Raw genomic sequence first — 19,211 nt, forward strand, 5'->3', positions numbered from 1 at the left:
AAGCAATTGCAACAAAAACAAAAATTGACAAGTGGGACCTTGTCAATTGAACTAAATAACTTCTGCACAGCAAAAGAAGCTATTAACAGACTACCGAATGGGAGAAAATGTTTACAAACTGCATCTGACAAAGATCTAATCCAGAATCTAAAAAGAAGTCAAATCAACAGTGAGAAAACAACCCCATTAAAAACCGGGCAAAGCCCATGAATAGATGTTTCTCAAAAGAAGACATACATGCAGCAATAAGCATATAAAAAAATGGTTAATATTGCGAATCATTAAGGATATGCAATCAAAGCCACAATGAGATACCATCTCAGACCTGTGTGAATGGGTATTATCAGAATGGGTATTATTAAAAAATCAAAACATAGATGCTAGTGAGGCTGCAGAGAAAAGGAAATGCTTATATACTGCTGGTGGAATGTAAATTAATTTAGCCATTGTGGAAGGCAGTGCAGCAATTTCTCAAAGATCTAAAAGCACATAGCATTCAACCCAGCATCCCATTACTGAGTGTATATACCTAAAGGAATATAATCATTGTACCATAAAGACAAACACGTGTATGTTCATTGCAGCACTATTCACAATAGCAAAGATGTGGAATCAAGGTAAATGCCCATCAACAGTAGACCAGATAAAGAAAATGTGGTACATATAAACCATGGAATACTATGCAGCCATAAAAAAGAACAAGACTGTGTCCTTTACAGCAACATGGATGGAGCCGAGGTTCTTATCCTAAGTGAATTAATGCAGAAACAGAAAATAAAATATCCCATGTTCTCACTTATAAGTGGGAGCTAAACATTGATTACACATGGACTCAAAGAAGGGAACAGTAGACACTGGGGCTTACGGGTGGAGGTTGGGAAGAGGATGTCACCAGGATTACCTGGTGACAAAATTAACTGTACACCAAACTCCTGCAACATGCAGTTGACCCATGTACACATACTCCTTGAACCTAAAATAAAACATGAAAAAAAGCAAATTTCACACCTTGTAAAACATCAGGGAATTTATATTGCAAAGAAACCTTACAAATGTATGTAGCAAAGCATTTAGTGTGCCTTCAAGTCTTAATATTCATCAGGTAATCTGTAATGCAGAGAAACCTTACAGTTATAGTGGATATGGGGCTGGGCACAGTGGCTGACGCCTGTGATCCCAGCACATTGGGAGACCAAGGTAGGTGGATCACCTGAGGTCAGGAGCTCAAGACCAGCCTGGCCAACATGACGAAAACCTGTCTCTACTAAAAATAGAAAAATTAGTTGGGCATGGTGGCATGTGCCTGTAATCCCAGCTACTCAGGAGGCTGAGGCAGGAGAATCACTTGAACCTGGGAGGCAGAGGCTGCAGTGAGTAGAGGTCAAGCCACTGCATTCCAGTGTGGGCAACTGGAGACTCTGTCTCAAAAAAAAAAAAAAAAAAAAAAAAAAAAAGTAGATGTGGCAAGGTCTTTACTCAGAATTCAAACCTTGCAAATCATCACAGAATCCATGCTGGAGAGCAACCTTACAAATGCAACATGCGTGGTAACGTCTTTAATCACAATTCACACCTTCCACAGCATCAGATAATTCATTCACAAGAGTCCTTACAGAGTATGGCAAACTCTTCATTATGAGTTCTGATATTAATCAGCATCAGAGTGTCGTACTAGAGAGAAATCATATAAATGTATGTGACACGGGCTTTATCCAGCCCCACCAAGTCACTGGATATCAACACATACATCTTTGAGGAAACCATAGGCTGGGTGAGGTGGCTCACGCTTGTAATCCCAGTACTTTGGGAGGCCAAGGTGGGCGGATCACTTGAGGTCAGGAGTTCAAGACCAACCTGGCCAACATGGTGAAACCCCATCTCTACTAAAAACACAAAAATTAGCTGGGTGTGGTGGAATGCGCCTGTAATCCTAGCTACTGGGGAGGCTGAGGCAGGAGAATCACTTGAACCCAGGAGGTGGAAGTTGCAGTGAGCTGAGATTGGGCCATAGCTCTCCAGCTTGGGAAACAGAGTGGGACTCTGTCTTGGGAAAAAAAAAAAAAAAAAAAACCCATAAAGATGGATTGTGGATTGTGGATGCAAAGGGTATTAATCAAGGACCATTACTATCGAACGTGAGAGCATTGAGCATTTACAAAAGAAATAACTCAAGTCTCTAGTACTTCCGTATTATATATGACATAGCATGTTGCAGAAAAATTACAAGCCAAAAGATGCCAAGCCTCATGATGCAAGGGCATGTGGAAATTGGATTTTTATTCAGGTTATTAAAATATTTAATACCTTGGACATTTTGGAAAGGCTACTTTACTCTTTATGACTTTCAGCCTAAACTGAAAACTCTCATTATGTGCTTTTCCTACAGGCCTTTCACTGTGGTCTCTGGGAAAGAATAGCATGACAGGGCTGATTTTATTAGCTGGGGAGCATTTCTATCCAGTTTCCTGGAAGAAGGACATTGCCTTTTCAGGTTAAATATTGTTTGATTTAGACAGCATGGAGGTGAGCAGAGAATAACAAAACTGTGTATCAGTCATCATACTTACTGTGTTCAGCAAACCTTTTTCCTGACAGGCACAGTGCTATAAACCTGTACAGCTGGTTACACTACTGAATACTGTAGGCAATTGTAATAAAATGGTAAGTATTTCTGTGTCTAAATATAGAAAAGTTACCATAAGAATACCATATAAGGCTGAGTGTGGTGGCTCATGCCTATAATCCCAGCACTTTTGGAGGCTGAGGTGGGCAGATCACCTGAGGTTGGGAGTTCAAGACCAGCCTGACCAACATGGAGAAACCCTGTCTCTGCTAAAAGTACAAAATTAGCCGGGCGTGGTGGTGCATGCCTGTAATCCCAGCTACTCGGGAGGCTGAGGCAGGAGAATTGCTTGAACCTGGGAGGTGGAGGCTGTGGTGAGCCAAGATCACCCCACATTAAATACCATATAAAAGACAGAAACAAAGTGCACCTATATAGGGCACTTACCATGAATGAAGCTTCCAGAACTGGAAGTTACTCTAGGTGAGACAGTGAGGAGTAGTGAGTGAATGTAGAGGCCTAGGACACACTCCACACTACTGTAGGCTTTAGAAACACTGTACACAGCTGGGCACGGTGGCTCACGCCTGTAATCCCAACACTTTGGGAGGCCGAGGCGGCTGGATCATGAGGTCAGGAGTTTGAGACCAGCCTGACCAACATGGTGAAACCTTGTGAATACTAAGATTATGAAAAAATTAGCCAGGCATGGTGGCATGTGCCTTTTATCTCAGATACTTGGGAGGCTGAGGTGGGAGAATCGCTTGAATCTGGAAGGCGGAGGTTGCAGTGAGCCAAGATCATGACATTGCACTCCAGCCTGGGTGACAGAGCAAGACTCCGTCTCAAAAAAAAAAAAAAAAGAAAAAGAAAAAAATAAAAGAAACACTGTACACTTAGGCTACACTAAATTTATTTTTAAAAAAATAAAGTGTGCTGTGATGTTACCATGGCTACAGCGTCACTAGGCATTAGGAATTTTTCAGCTCCATTGTAATCTTATGGTACCACCATCGTATATGTGGTCAGTAGTTGACCAAAACATCATTATGTGGTGCATGACTACTTATTTTCACTGATGTCCTTTGCCATTTTAAAGTGATGGAGATCTTTGTACCATAATATGTTAGGCTAAGTAATGGGTTTCTGAAACATGTTAAGAGACAAAATACTGTAAGACTGAGGTTAAATTATTACTGATTACATATCAAAAATGGATTAATAATGAAGGCATATTTAATTTAGGAATAATGTAATTATTGAAATTGACTGGGCTGGGAGCAGTGGCTCACACCTGTAATCTCAGTACTTTGGGAGGCTGAGGCAGGCAGATTATGAGGTCAGGAGTTCAGCCTGACCAACATAGTGAAACCCCATCTCTACTAAAAATACAAAAAAATCAGCTAGACGTGTTGGTGGGTGCCTTTAATCCCAGCTGCTTAGGAGGGTGAGGCAGGAGAATCGCTTGAACCCAGGAGACAGAGGTTGCATGAGTCGAGATCACGCCACTGCACTGCAGCCTCTGTGACAGAGTGAGACTCCATCTCAAAAAAAAAAAAAGAAGAAAAGACAAACACTAAAAGTGGCATCTAGATTTTTTTTTTAAGACGGGGTCTTGCTCTGTGGCCCAGGCTGGAGTACAGTGGCGTGAACACAATTCACTGTTGCTTCAGACTCCCAAGTAGCAGGGACCACAGCTATGCACCACCATACCTGGCTAATATTTATTTAGTAGAGACAGAGTGTTGCTATGTTGCCAGGCTGGTTTAGAACTCCTGGGCTCAAGGGAGCCTCCGACCTTGGTCTCTCAAAATGCTGGGACTGCAGGCATGAGCAACCATCCACCAGTTTTTTTTTTTCTTTTCTTTTTAACAGAGAACTATCACAATATACATCTGAACCTGCAAACTGCCAATTCCCAGATTTTTTTCGTCTGAAACTCATCATAATGCTAACTTTTCTACAAACAGATATTGCCTAAGACCGAGAGGGATAATAGTTTCACTATAATCAGCAGACCGCAGACATTTTCTATGGATAGTACTGTGTCCATGAAGCATATAATATACCCACCTTTAAGAAAAGAAGTTATTTATATTGCAGCCATTGCCTCTCAGACAATCAGTTTTTTGATATAATTGTCACATAGTTATATTTATTCATCGTGACATGAAAAGAGGCTTTATATTGACACCTCTATTATCCTGAAAATCATGTTTGTAATTTTTGTAGGCTGGATAAACTTCACAACTACAATTGCAGTGTGATTTAAATATCAGATAATAGTATAGAATAAAACATCAACCATCGCCACAAGTGTGGATTACATTAAATTACTGTCAGAGGTATCAGGGATTTGTATAGATGGGAGGACCAAGTGCTCCAGATTATTTCAACAACTCATTGGGATGTAGCTCTGGACCAGTTTAAACTTTTTTTTTTTTTTTTTTTGATGGAGTCTCACTCTGTCGCCTAGGCTGGAGTGCAGTGGCGCGATCTCAACTCACTGCAACCTCCACCTCCTGGGTTCAAGTAATTCTCCTGCCTCAGCCTTCCGAGTAGCTGGGACTACAGGCGCCCACCACCACACCCAGCTAATTTTTGTATTTTTAATAGAGATGGAGTTTCACCATGTTTGCCAGGATGGTCTTGATCTTGACCTCGTGATCCGCCCGCCTTGGCCTCCCAAAGTGCTAGGATTACAGTTGTGAGCCATCACACCCAGCTGGGCCAGTTTTTCTGAAGAATTTTCTGACATAAGCACTGCTCCAGATTCCTGAAGGCCTCCTTCCCTTCACAGATGCGCCTCTCAGAACAAAACGGAAAATACTCACCAGACTCTTTTCTGCTCCCAGGATGGTGGGCTCAGTATGAAGTTTATAACAGTCAGTATATCTGTGAGAGGGAGACAGCCAGGCCCTGAGATAAAGGTTTGTGATTCTGCGACCTCACCTCCCCGAAGAACCACAGTTATTAGTTTACCTTTAGCACAATTGCAGTGCATGCTAGGAAAGTCAAAAATATTTTTTTCTAATAATTTGTCTCAGTTCTCAATTACCAGAAACAATTACAGTGTCTAGTGAGTGTCTCCAAAGAGACTAATGCAGTATTTAGAAGAGGCTTTTTTATTTCCATGGACCCTGGAAGCAGACAGGAGCTCAGGTGGAGAGTGCAGGACATGCTGAGGTCTGAGCCATGAGGGACTCTCAGCAAATTGTACACCTTATGGGACCTTCTGCTTCCTTGAGTTCTGCTCAAAATCTAACTTTTTCCTGACTCTGAGAACCATATGCTTCCAGACCCCTTCTAGATTATGGGAAGGCAAATGGGATATCATGAAGAGACCGAGAAGGATCTATTAATGCACTAAGAGTGAAAGGAAGAATGTGATGTCAATAATTGATAGTTTGAAACATTAAATGGCACTTTCTGATATACATGAATGATTAAATAAAAAATTGGGAGATGAGACCTAACTCCTGTGCAGAAGAATTCCAAATAACTCTTGTAGACACTCTACCTCCAAGGAGGTGGAATACACGTAACTCCCAACTCCACAAATGCAGGCTGCACAGTGCTGCTTCCTTTTAAACAGTAAAGTATGGCAGGGAGAGAATGAGAGGAATTTTATAGCTGAGAATCCTGACAGACACAGCCTCAGACAGGTGATCAAGGTCGACATCCACAGGGGATTAAGTAATGTTAATAGTATGCACCTTTGATAGCATGTGATAAAAATGGCACTTCTCATTGGTTTTTCTCCCCAATGTACCTAACCTTTGTCTAATCATGGGAAACATCAGACAAATCCCAATAGAGTGGCAGTCCCCAATAACACATCGACAGCCCTGCTACCTAACCAGTACTCCTCAAACCTGACCAGGTTATAAAAAACAAGAGTCTGAGAATCTGTTAGAGCCAAGGGGAGCCCAAAGACACATAATGGCTAAATCTAATGTGGTGGCCTAGACAGGATCCTGGCAGAGAAAAGGTCAGGGAGCTGAAGGCCCGTGGGATGTGACCAACTCAGCATTCTTCTGGAGGCTATATGATCAAACAGCAAACTGTTTATCAAGAATGCAGGATGTGGGCAAACTCACACTTCCTTGCCATCAAAAGGTTTGCTGAGGGACATCTCTCCCTGGCACCGGGCTCCTTGAAGTTATCTAATGAGAAATCTAGCACCTATTATTCAAAGGATACAGTCTTGCAAGCCTGCTGTGAACCAAACAGCTGACTGACAATTACCTGACAATCACCCTGCCTTTCTCACTATCTCTTTTGCCTAATAAATACGGAGGGTTGTGTAAAGCTCAGAGCCCTTGTCCTCTAGGGGCAAGTATACTCTCTTGTCTTTTATTCCCACATTAGCCCCCTTTGTTCAATCCCCCTAGCTCCATGTGGGTTACAAGTGGTGCCTGAACAGGGACAGAAGTGGGTGCTTTATAAGTGGCATCACGAAGTGGCACCCTGAATAGCAACAGTGGCATCCAAACTCGGGACTATGAGGACGTAAACGAAGAAGGTCTGCTGGAGCAGAGGAACTGAAATTGACAAGGTGAACAGGGACCCTGGGACGAGCCTGCCAGCAGCGGATATAAGGTCGGTGCCCTAAAGAGGTACTGGGAGCAGTGCTTTAAAGAAGTACTGGGAATGGGAAGTTTTCTGAATCAAGGTAACAAGGGGAATAATTTGTCTATTGAAGAAAAACATTATTTGCAGTTGCTTAAAGTTTTGTTGAGACAGTCTGGAGCTCAGGTTAATTTGCAGACACTAACCTCCTGCAGAAGCCACAAAAAGCTAACACGTGTAACCCATGGTTTCCAAAGGCAAGCACTCTTGATGTGGAAAACTGTAATAGAGCAGGAGACGGATTAAAACAGGCTCATCAAAAAGGTTTTGAAGTTGATTCTTCAGTTTTTTCCACTTGGAGTTCAGTTTGTACTGTATTTCTGCCATTATCTTCTTCTTATTCTGTAGGACAGCAGGCTGAATCTAAAAATCTGAAGGAATATGTTGTTCTCACAGCTCCAATTGAAAATAAAAAACAGGAGAAGGAGGATAAAAATTGCCCTATACTGCCTCCTCCAATTGCAGAAACATTTGTACCACCTCCTTCGGTGGCAGAAATAAGAGACCCTAATACAAAGAATTTTATGCTCTGCAGTCGTAGCTGGAGAGCCCTTAGGACCTTGCACTTTTCCTATTTCCATAAGGCCTGATCCATATAATCCACAGAAGTTTATTCATGAACACACCCCACTAGAATTTAAGTTGTTGAAGGAATTAAAAACTAGTGTGGTCAATAACAGAGTACAAAGCCCATGGTTCCTGGAGGAAGGAAAGCTAGACGTAGAACTCTGGGAACAAGTAAGGAGAAATCTTTTTTTTTAAAATTTTTTTTCTTTTTATTATTATTATTATTATTATTATACTTTAGGCTCTATGGTACATGTGCACAACGTGCAGGTAAGTTACATATGTATATATGTGCCATGCTGGTGCGCTGCACCCACCAACTCGTCATCTAGCATTAGGTATCTCTCCCAATGCTATCCCTCCCCCCTCCCCCCACCCCACAACAGTCCCCGAAGTGTGATGTTCCCCTTCCTGTGTCCATTTGTTCTCAAAGTTCAGTTCCCACCTATGAGTGAGAATATGAGGTGTTTGGTTTTTTGTTCTTGCGATAGTTTACTGAGAATGATGATTTCCAATTTCATCCATGTCCCTACAAAGGACGTGAACTCATCATTTTTTATGGCTGCATAGTATTCCATGGTGTATATGTGCCACATTTTCTTAATCCAGTCTATCATTGTTGGACATTTGGGTTGGTTCCAAGTCTTTGCTATTGTGAATAATGCCGCAATAAACATACGTGTGTATGTGTCTTTATAGCAGCATGATTTATAGTCCTTTGGGTATATACCCAGTAATGGGATGGCTGGGTCAAATGGAATTTCTAGTTCTAGATCCCTGAGGCATCGCCACACTGACTTCCACAATGGTTGAACTAGTTTACAGTCCCACCAACAGTGTGAAAGTGTTCCTATTTCTCCACATCCTCTCCAGCACCTGTTGTTTCCTGACTTTTTAATGATTGCCATTCTAACTGGTGTGAGATGGTATCTCATTGTGGTTTTGATTTGCATTTCTCTGATGGCCAGTGATGGTGAGCATTTTTTCATGTGTTTTTTGGCTGCATAAATGTCTTCTTTTGAGAAATGTCTGTTCATGTCCTTTGCCCACTTTTTGATGGGGTTGTTTGTTTTTTTCTTGTAAATTTGTTGGAGTTCATGGTAGATTCTGGATATTAGCCCTTTGTCAGATGAGTAGGTTGCGAAAATTTTCTCCCATTGTGTAGGTTGCCTGTTCACTCTGATGGTAGTTTCCTTTGCTGTGCAGAAGCTCTTTAGTTTAATTAGATCCCATTTGTCAATTTTGGCTTTTGTTGCCATTGCTTTTGGTGTTTTAGACATGAAGTCCTTGCCCATGCCTATGTCCTGAATGGTAATGCCTAGGTTTTCTTCTAGGGTTTTTATGGTTTTAGGTCTAACATTTACGTCTTTAATCCATCTTGAATTGATTTTTGTATAAGGTGTAAGGAAGGGATCCAGTTTCAGCTTTCTACATATGGCTAGCCAGTTTTCCCAGCACCATTTATTAAATAGGGAATCCTTTCCCCATTTCTTGTTTTTGTCAGGTTTGTCAAAGATCAGATAGTTGTAGATATGTGGCATTATTTCTGATGGCTCTGTTCTGTTCCATTGATCTATATCTCTGTTTTGGTACCAGTACCATGCTGTTTTGGTTACTGTAGCCTTGTAGTATAGTTTGAAGTCAGGTAGCGTGATGCCTCCAGCTTTGTTCTTTTGGCTTAGGATTGACTTGGTGATGTGGGCTCTTTTTTGGTTCCATATGAACTTTAAAGTAGTTTTTTCCGATTCTGTGAAGAAAGTCATTGGTAACTTGATGGGGATGGCATTGAATCTGTAAATTACCTTGGGAAGGATGGCCATTTTCATGATATTGATTCTTCCTACCCATGAGCATGAAATGTTCTTCCATTTGTTTGTATCTTCTTTTATTTCCTTGAGCAGTGGTTTGTAGTTCTCCTTGAAGAGGTCCTTCACATCCCTTGTAAGTTGGATTCCTAGGTATTTTATTCTCTTTGAAGCAATTGTGAATGGGAGTTCACTCATGATTTGGCTCTCTGTTTGTCTGTTATTGATGTATAAGAATGCTTGTGATTTTTGTACATTGATTTTGTATCCTGAGACTTTGCTGAAGTTGCTTATCAGCTTAAGGAGATTTTGGGCTGAGACAATGGGGTTTTCTAGATATACAATCATGTCATCTGCAAACAGGGACAATTTGACTTCCTTTTTTCCTAATTGAATACCCTTGATTTCCTTCTGTTGCCTAATTGCCCTGGCCAGAACTTCCAACACTATGTTGAATAGAAGTGGTGAGAGAGGGCATCCCTGTCTTGTGCCAGTTTTCAAAGGGAATGCTTCTAGTTTTTGCCCATTCAGTATGATATTGGCTGTGGGTTTGTCATAAATAGCTCTTATTATTTTGAGATACGACCCATCAATACCTAATTTATTGAGAGTTTTTAGCATGAAGGGTTGTTGAATTTTGTCAAAGGCCTTTTCTGCATCTATTGAGATAATCATGTGGTTTTTGACTTTGGTTCTGTTTATATGCTGGATTACATTTATTGATTTGTGTATATTGAAACAGCCTTGCATCCCAGGGATGAAGCCCACTTGATCATGGTGGATAAGCTTTTTGATGTGCTGCTGGATTCTGTTTGCCAGTATTTTCTTGAGGATTTTTGCATCAATGTTCATCAAGGATATTGGTCTAAAATTCTCTTTTTTTGTTGTGTCTCTGCCAGGCTTTGGTATCAGGATGATGCTGGCCTCATAAAATGAGTTAGGGAGGATTCCCTCTTTTTCTATTGATTGGAATAGTTTCAGAAGGAATGGTACCAGCTCCTCCTTGTACCTCTGGTAGAATTCGGCTGTGAACCCATCTGGTCCTGGACTTTTTTTGGTTGGTAAGCTATTGATTATTGCCACAATTTCAGCTCCTGTTATTGGTCTATTCAGAGATTCAACTTCTTCCTGGTTTAGTCTTGGGAGGGTGTATGTGTTGAGGAATTTATCCATTTCTTCTAGATTTTCTAGTTTATTTGCATAGAGGTGTTTGTAATATTCTCTGATGGTAGTTTGTATTTCTGTGGGATTGGTGGTGATATCCCCTTTATCATTTTTTATTGCATCTATTTGATTCTTGCTCTTTTTTTCTTTATTAATCTTGCTAGCAGTCTATCAATTTTGTTGATCCTTTCAAAAAACCAGCTCCTGGATTCCTTAATTTTTTGAAGGGTTTTTTGTGTCTCTATTTCCTTCAGTTCTGCTCTGATTTTAGTTATTTCTTGCCTTCTGCTAGCTTTTGAATGTGTTTGCTCTTGCTTTTCTAGTTATTTTAATTGTGATGTTAGGGTGTCAATTTTGGATCTTTCCTGCTTTCTCTTGTGGGCATTTAGTGCTATAAATTTCCCTCTACACACTGCTTTGAATGCATCCCAGAGATTCTGGTATGTTGTGCCTTGGTTCTCATTGGTTTCAAAGAACATCTTTATTTCTGCCTTCATTTCATTATGTACCCAGTAGTCATTCAGGAGCAGGTTGTTCAGTTTCCACGTAGTTGAGCGGTTTTGAGTGAGATTCTTAATCCTGAGTTCTAGCTTGATTGCACTGTGATCTGAGAGATAGTTTGTTATAATTTCTGTTCTTTTACATTTATTGAGGAGAGCTTTACTTCCAAGTATATGGTCAATTTTGGAATAGGTGTGGTGTGGTGCTGAAAAAAATGTATATTCTGTTGATTTGGGGTGGAGAGTTCTGTAGATGTCTATTAGTTCTGCTTGGTGCAGAGCTGAGTTCAATTCCTGGGTATCCTTGTTGATTTTCTGTTTCGTTGATCTGTCTAATGTTGACAGTGGGGTGTTAAAGTCTCCCATTATTAATGTGTGGGAGTCTAAGTCTCTTTGTAGGTCACTCAGGACCTGCTTTATGAATCTGGGTGCTCCTGTATTGGGTGCATATATATTTAGGATAGTTAGCTCTTCCTGTTGAATTAATCCCTTTACCATTATGTAATGGCCTTCTTTGTCTCTTTTGATCTTTGTTGGTTTAAAGTCTGTTTTATCAGAGACTAGGATTGCAACCCCTGCCTTTTTTTGTTTTCCATTTACTTGGTAGATCTTCCTCCATCCTTTTATTTTGAGCCTATGTGTGTCTCTGCACGTGAGATGGGTTTCCTGAATACAGCACACTGATGGGTCTTGAGTATTTATCCAATTTGCCAGTCTGTGTCTTTTAATTGGAGCATTTAGTCCATTTACATTTAAAGTTAATATTGTTATGTGTGAATCTGATCCTGTCATTATGATGTTAGCTGGTTATTTTGCTCGTTAGTTGATGCAGTCTCTTCCTAGTCTCGATGGTCTTTACATTTCGGTATGATTTTGCAGTGGCTGGTACCGGTTGTGCCTTTCCATGGTTAGCGCTTCCTTCAGGAGCTCTTTTAGGGCAGGCCTGGTGGTGACAAAATCTCTCAGCATTTGCTTGTCTGTAAAATATTTTATTTCTCCTTCACTTATGAAGCTTAGTTTGGCAGGATATGAAATTCTGGGTTGAAAATTCTTTTCTTTAAGAATGTTGAATATTGGCCCCCACTCTCTTCTGGCTTGTAGGGTTTCTGCCGAGAGATCCGCTGTTAGTCTGATGGGCTTCCCTTTGATGGTAACCCGACCTTTTTCTCTGGCTGCCCTTAACATTTTTTCCTTCATTTCAACTTTGGTGAATCTGACAATTATGTGTCTTGGAGTTGCTCTTCTCGAGGAGTATCTTTGTGGCGTTCTCTGTATTTCCTGAATCTGAATGTTGGCCTGCCTTGCTAGATTGGGGAAGTTCTCCTGGATAATATCCTGCAGAGTGTTTTCCAACTTGTTTCCATTCTCCCCGTCACTTTCAGGTACACCAATCAGACGTAGATTTGGTCTTTTCACATAGTCCCACATTTCTTGGAGGCTTTGCTCGTTTCTTTTTATTCTTTTTTCTCTAAACTTCCCTTCTCACTTCATTTCATTCATTTCATCTTCCAGGGCTGATACCCTTTCTTCCATTTGATCGCATCGGCTCATGAGGCTTCTGCATTCTTCACGTAGTTCTTGAGCCTTGGTTTTCAGCTCCATCAGCTCCTTTAAGCACTTCTCTGTATTGGTTATTCTAGTTATACATTCTTCTAAATTTTTTTCAAAGTTTTCAACTTCTTTGCCTTTGGTTTGAATATCCTCCCGTAGCTCGGAGTAATTTGATCATCTGAAGCCTTCTTCTCTCAGCTCGTCAAAGTCATTCTCCGTCCAGCTTTGTTCCGTTGCTGGTGAGGAACTGTGTTCCTTTGGAGGAGGAGAGGTACTCTGCTTTTTAGAGTTTCCAGTTTTTCTGCTCTGTTTTTTCCCCATCTTTGTGGTTTTATCTACTTTTGGTCTTTGATGATGGTGATGTACAGATGGGTTTTTGGTGTGGATGTCCTTTCTGTTAGTTTTCCTTCTAACAGACAGGACCCTCAGCTGCAGGTCTGTTGGAGTACCTGGCCGGCCGTGTGAGGTGTCAGTCTGCCCCTGCTGGGGGGTGCCTCCCAGTTAGGCTGCTCGGGGGTCAGGGGTCAGGGACCCACTTGAGGAGGCAGTCAGCCCGTTCTCAGATCTCCAGTTGCGTGCTGGGAGAACGACTGCTCTCCTCAAAGCTCAGATGGAAATGCAGAAATCACCCGTCTTCTGCGTCGCTCGCGCTGGGAGCTGTAGACTGGAGGTGTTCCTATTCAGCCATCTTGGCTCCTCCCCAAGTAAGGAGAAATCTTAACATCTGGCGCAAAGGCATCAGGTCCAATAAAATCTTTAATGTTATGGGCTTTAATTAGATCAGTCTTGGCTCAGTTACACACAGAAGAGCCTAAGAAGAGCAGGGAGGAGAAAACATCACTTGCCTTATCACCTCCTCTTCCCTCAGCCCCAGTATCATCAGGCCAAAATAACAAAGAGGAAATGGAAGTCTTACCTAAGCCTCCTCTTCCAATAGATAGGACAAAGGACAGAGGATACGCTATAGCTATCAGTCCCTGCGTTAAACAGGCAACATTAGAAGGAGAGCTCTTAACCTTCTCAGTAATGCAGAATTGGCAAGGTAATCAGGTGTATGTTTATAAAAAGATAAGAAAAAACGCATTAGAAGCCGAAACTGCACAGCCAAGCAGGCAGTAGGTGGAAGAAAAGGCTCAGCAGCAGAAAAGCTCCCGGCAACCAAGCCAACAAGGCCTGCCCGGGCTGGCAACATCCCCCTGGCAAAGGAGGGAGGGACCGGTGCAGACACAGGCAAAGCCTAAGCAAGTACAACATGGCTGCCTCCCAGGACCTGCACCGCTGCCTCTGGCTCTGCGAGCAGCCCGTAGCAAAATTTCATGTGTTACATCCCAGGCTATGATTCTCTGCTAAGATTTAAGTAAAATGTAAGAATTTGAAAAACCTGTTTTCTAATAATGGCCACTGTTGTTATCTCTCTTCTATCCCTGATGTAGCTTTCCAAATTCAATTTAAGTAAAATAGTAACCTCTGAAGGGAGAGAGATTACAGAGGGCCCATGAATTAGTTAAAAAGTAACTAAAAGCTAGGCATGTAAAACCACACATTACTCTTTAAAGGAGAACTTTAAACCTAATTAAATGGTATTTGTTAAATTAAAAGGTAAAAATGCTGTGCCCTTCTCAGAAAGTGAAGAAAAGTTGTATGTAAGTGTACTGAAAACTTAGGCATGAATGACTGTCTTAACCCACTGATTACAGATAGTCTTTGATTTGTACTTGCTAGAAGAGTCCTAAATTGAGTTCCCCAGCTAGGGAGTCACTGTTTTCAGGACTGTTTGCCTGATTAAACTCCATAAACTTAGTCACATCCCACGGGCCTTCAGCTCCCTGCAGAAAAGAACATGAGTTAAAACTAAGGAAATCAGAATAAATTATGAATAAGTTGATGGTAGTGTATCAACAATGGTTTATAAACTGCAAAACCCATACAAAACTAGTATAAGATGTTAATAATAGGGAAAACGAGTCAGGGTATATGGAACTTGTCTACCTTTTTTGAATTTTTTAAATATAAATCTATAAATGTTCTAAAATAAAGTGTATTGTTTTTTAAATAACTAATTTAGGCCGGGCTTGGTGGCTCACGCCTGTAATCCCAGCACTTTGGGAGGCCAAGGCAGGTGGATCATGAGGTCAGGAGTTCAAGACCAGCCTGGCCAACTTAGTGAAATCCCGTCTCTATTAAAAATACAAAACTTAGTCGGGCATGGTGGCACGTGCCTGTAGTCCCAGCTACTCGGGTGGCTGAGGCAGGAGAATTGCTTGAACCCGGGAGGTGGAGGTTGTAGTGAGCTGAGATTGTGCCACTGCACTCCAGCTTGGGTATCGGAGTGAGACTTTGTCTCAAAAATTACTTTATTTTAAAAGTAATTTATAAAATTCAATGAATATTGGTTGGAAACACAGATGAAACAAATTTTCTAGGAAAATGTACTCTATCAATTTTGACAGTAGCAGAGATAGAAAATCTAAACAGAATGTAAGATGAAAGATATAAGATGATTTAACAGAGAAATTGTACCAATCTTTCAGGCAGGAGAATCACCTGAGGTCAGGAGTTTGAGACCAGCCTGTCCAACATGGTGAAACCCTGTCTGTACTAAAAATACAAAAATTAGCCAAGCACCGTGGTGCAAACCTGTAGCCCCAGCTACTTGGGAGGCTGAGGCTGGAGAATAGCTTGAACCGGGGAGGCAGAGGCTACAGTGAGATAAAACCGTGTCACTGCACTCCAGCCTGGGTGACAGAGCAAGACTCTGTCTCAAAAACAAACACACACACACACAGACAAACTATGTAATTTACATCTATTTTTTAAAGTTATTGCTTTTTTAAAAAGCAACAGTTGGGCTGGGCGCAGTGGCTCACCCCTGTAATCCCAGCACTTTGGGGGGGCAGGGGGGGTGGATCACGAGGTCAGGAGATTGAGACCATCCTGGCTAACATGGTGAAACCCCATCTCTACTAAAAATACAAAAAATTAGGCGGGCGTGGTGGTGGGTGCCTGTGGTCCCAGCTACTCAGAAGGCTGAGGTAGGAGAATGGCGTGAACCCGGGAGGCGGAGCTTGCAGTGAGCCTTGGTGACACAGCGAGACTCCGTCTCAAAAAAAAAAAAAGCAGTTGGTGGTGGCCTAACATCCCTCCGGGGACAGGACCCATCGCCGAATGATGGGTGTGGTGGCATGTGCCTGTAGCGATTTTAACACACAGGGAAGGGACCGCCAGACTCTCACGGAGATGCCCCAGTCGTTCTGCCTTGGGCCAGGTAAATACGGATTCCCAGGGTGGGCCTTAACCCGCCAACGCGCTTGGTGTTGTCCCTCGGAAACTCTAGAGATGAGCACTCTAGAGATGACTCAGTGGACTGGGAAAGGCAGACCCACCTCAATTTGGGTGGGCACAATCTAATCAGCTACCAGCACAGTCAGAATAAAAGCAGGCAGAAGAACGTGAAAAGACTAGACGGGCTTAACCTCCCAGCCTACATCTTTCTCCCGTGCTGGAGAGCACAAATGATGATGGAAAGGGAGAAGATTTCTATTCTGTTCTGTGGGCCGTCAGCATGAAATTGCACATGCTACCCAGGGAGGCCTTTGCATTTCGCATTTTAACTTGCAGCGCCTTCACACAGAATTCCAGGCCTTTTAAATTAAATTGTTAAAATTTGTTTTTCTTTACTTATTTATTTTAGGACAGAGTCTACACTGAGTATAGCACTGGGTCTACACTACGCCCAGGCTGGAGTGCAGTGGCCATGGTAGCTCAGTGTAGACTCGAACTCCCGGGCTGAAGCGATCCTCCAGCCTCAGCCTCTCTAGTCGCTGGGACTACAGGTGCCTGCCACCATGGCCGGCTTAAAATTCATTTTAATAGCAGGAAATTTCCTGGAGCTAATCCTCAACTGACGTTGCTTTGCTCCGGCAGGATCCCAGTTTGCAGACGCCTGAGCTGCTGCAGCCTCACTGCCGGCAAAACCCGGAAAACAGAGGCACTGGAGGCGTGGCCTAAGGAAGCCCCGCCCCACCCCGCCCCGCCCCGTCCCGCTCTCTCCGCTGCGCGCGCAGTTTTTTGCAGACCCGGAAGCGGATCGCGTGTGTAGAAGGTCACACCGCCGCGCGTCAGTTTCCCTTTGTTTAGATTCAATCTGGGCTTCCCAGCTCCCCCGCGCTTCTGTAGGCGGGATCTGAGATTCAACACAGACCTTGAAATCCCCGCACCGCTCCCTCCACCCCGTGTAAATTCAGGCGTCTCCGTGAGAGTCCGGCGGTCGCTTCCCTGTGTGTTAAAATCGCTCGGCGACGGGTCCTGTCCCCGGTCGTTCTGCCTTGGGCCAGGTAAACACGGATTTTCGAGACTCCTTTCCGTTTAAAACTCTTTACTGACCCAACGTCCTGCCCTGCGCTTTTAAAAGTCCTCACTGCAAGGTGGATTCCCGCCCGGGGAGCCTCCCAACCTCGCCCCCGGCCCCTGGAGCACAGCGCCGCAGCCCCAGTCCCGGTGGGGGAGGCCGCGTCCTGTGCTGGGTCCTGGGATCCTTGAGACCCCACACTTCTAATAATTCAGCCCCACCCTTTTCCTCCTTGATCCAGGCCTTCCTACTCCCCAGGCCTCCCCTTCCCAGCAATCGCTACTCCCGACCCCCTGGTGTGGGGACGTGACTTCTTCTGTCTTAGGACATTCAGGATTCTTCGTCCCAAATTCCATCCCACTAAAAATGTGCTCTTGGCGGAGGTGGACACCTTATTGTACTCCCCTGCCTATGGATATGTGGGGAAAGATGGTGAAAGAGTGGCAGGAAATAGAAAAATTTTGAAAAAGAAGCATGAGGGAGATCCATAAGCAGACGGCAGAGAGTAGCCGAGAGATTTACAGAGACAGTGAATGAAGCCGAGAATGTAGCAGGGGGAGAAAAGTTACAGGAGAAATACAGAGAAAAGCTGGGTCTCCAGAGAGATGAAGGACAGCAAGGTTGGGAGAGGGGCAGAAAGGGGGAGGCTCCTCAGACAGAGAATAGTGGAGATTTGGAGCCAGGGCAGACAGCAGCATGGTTCTGGGACAGCAAGAGGGGGCAGCTGATGACAAGGAGAGCAGAGGGAGAACCACAGCATGGGGAGGCCTGATCCGGGGGGGCCAGAGAGTGGGGACAAGAGAGTGTAGCAGGGAAGAGGAAATCTAACAGGGAGAACAGAGAAGAAGCAGAGATAGGGAGGGCAAGAAACAGGTAGAATGGAAATTGGGGACAATCAAAAATTGGACACAAAGAGGAACAAGGGGTAAAACAAATTGCCAGAATGGAGCAGAACAAATGGAAGAGAAGGAATAGAGGGAAGATGGGGAGAAACAACAGGAGAGGAGAGGGGCAGAAAAATAAGCCAATTCTTACGGGAAAAATGAAGTGAAAAAAAGCAGGAGAAAGAAGGTGAGAATGAGAGAGATGTACAGAATGAGGGAGGGAAACATACTAATGACAAAAGAGGGGGACCCTGAGTGCAGATGAGCGATGAGTTGATTGAATATTATGATTAAATTGTGATATACTGATTTCTCTAATTGTAATCTAAGAAGTATAAAATTTATTTCAAAAGTACAGATGAAGATGAGACTTGCAAAGTTCCTGCCTATAAGGGAAGTGCATTTTATTATTCTTGACATCACAAGTTAGCTTCCATTCACAATCCCTATTCAGCCAGAGGGCAGTGACTTGCCTCATTCGGGTGTGGGTGAGTGGATAAGATAGAAGGAAAAACCAAAGCGTTTTCCTACGCTTACAGTCAACACAATAGTGAACACCCAACACAGAATGCCACGTCTCTGGTCACCAAAATGTGTGGGGATTACTTTCCACCCACAAGCTGTTCATCAGACACTACCTGGGTGTTCTGTAATTTAACTCAATTTCACACTAACACTGTCTATGTGGGGTTAGCATCAGATTCTACAGGTTGAGAGCTCAGTTCCACAGGCATGCTCCCACTTCAGGTGCCACTTGCAAGTCCTGGGTTGGGACTTCAACCTTGTGACCAACCAACTATGAACCGGGCCATGACCCTTTCCTCACATTTTGTGAATTTGCTAGAGTGGTTCACAGAACTCAGGGAAACTTTTTGCTTAGTTTCACCCATTTGTTACAAACCATATTACAAAGGACACAGATGAACAGCCAGATGGAAGAGCCTTCCTAGTAAACTAATCAAAATGAGGGGCTTTTGGACCAGGCGCAGTGGCTCTTTCTTCTAATCCCAGCACTTCGGGAGGCCAAGGTGGGCAGATCCACTTAAGAGTTCAAGACCAGCCTGGCCAACAAGGTGAAACCCCGTCTCTACTGAAAATACAAAAATTAGCTGCGCATGGTGGCGTGTGCCTATAATCCCAGCTACTTGGCTGAGGCACAAGGATCTCTTGATCCCAAGAGGTGAAGGTTGCAGTGAG

At 43.1% G+C, this 19,211-nt stretch overlaps 1 protein-coding gene across 3 annotated transcripts in view; it reads left to right on the forward strand.

Moving 5' to 3' along the window:
- Nucleotides 1-16,852: 16,852 nt before the first annotated feature.
- Nucleotides 16,853-19,211, forward strand: part of ZNF610 (zinc finger protein 610) — a 30,445-nt gene continuing 28,086 nt past the window's right edge. For 2 of the 3 annotated variants that reach the window (XM_063658330.1, XM_063658331.1), the window contains exon 1: nt 16,876-17,116. The gene's annotated coding sequence lies outside the window, so the exon portion shown is untranslated. Of the gene's footprint in view, nt 17,117-19,211 lie in introns of all 3 variants that reach the window. The other variant, XM_054462010.2, reaches the window with a different exon arrangement.

The sequence above is a fragment of the Pongo pygmaeus genome, chromosome 20 (assembly GCF_028885625.2).
Source record: "Pongo pygmaeus isolate AG05252 chromosome 20, NHGRI_mPonPyg2-v2.0_pri, whole genome shotgun sequence".
In the NCBI taxonomy this organism is placed as follows: Eukaryota; Metazoa; Chordata; class Mammalia; order Primates; family Hominidae; genus Pongo; species Pongo pygmaeus.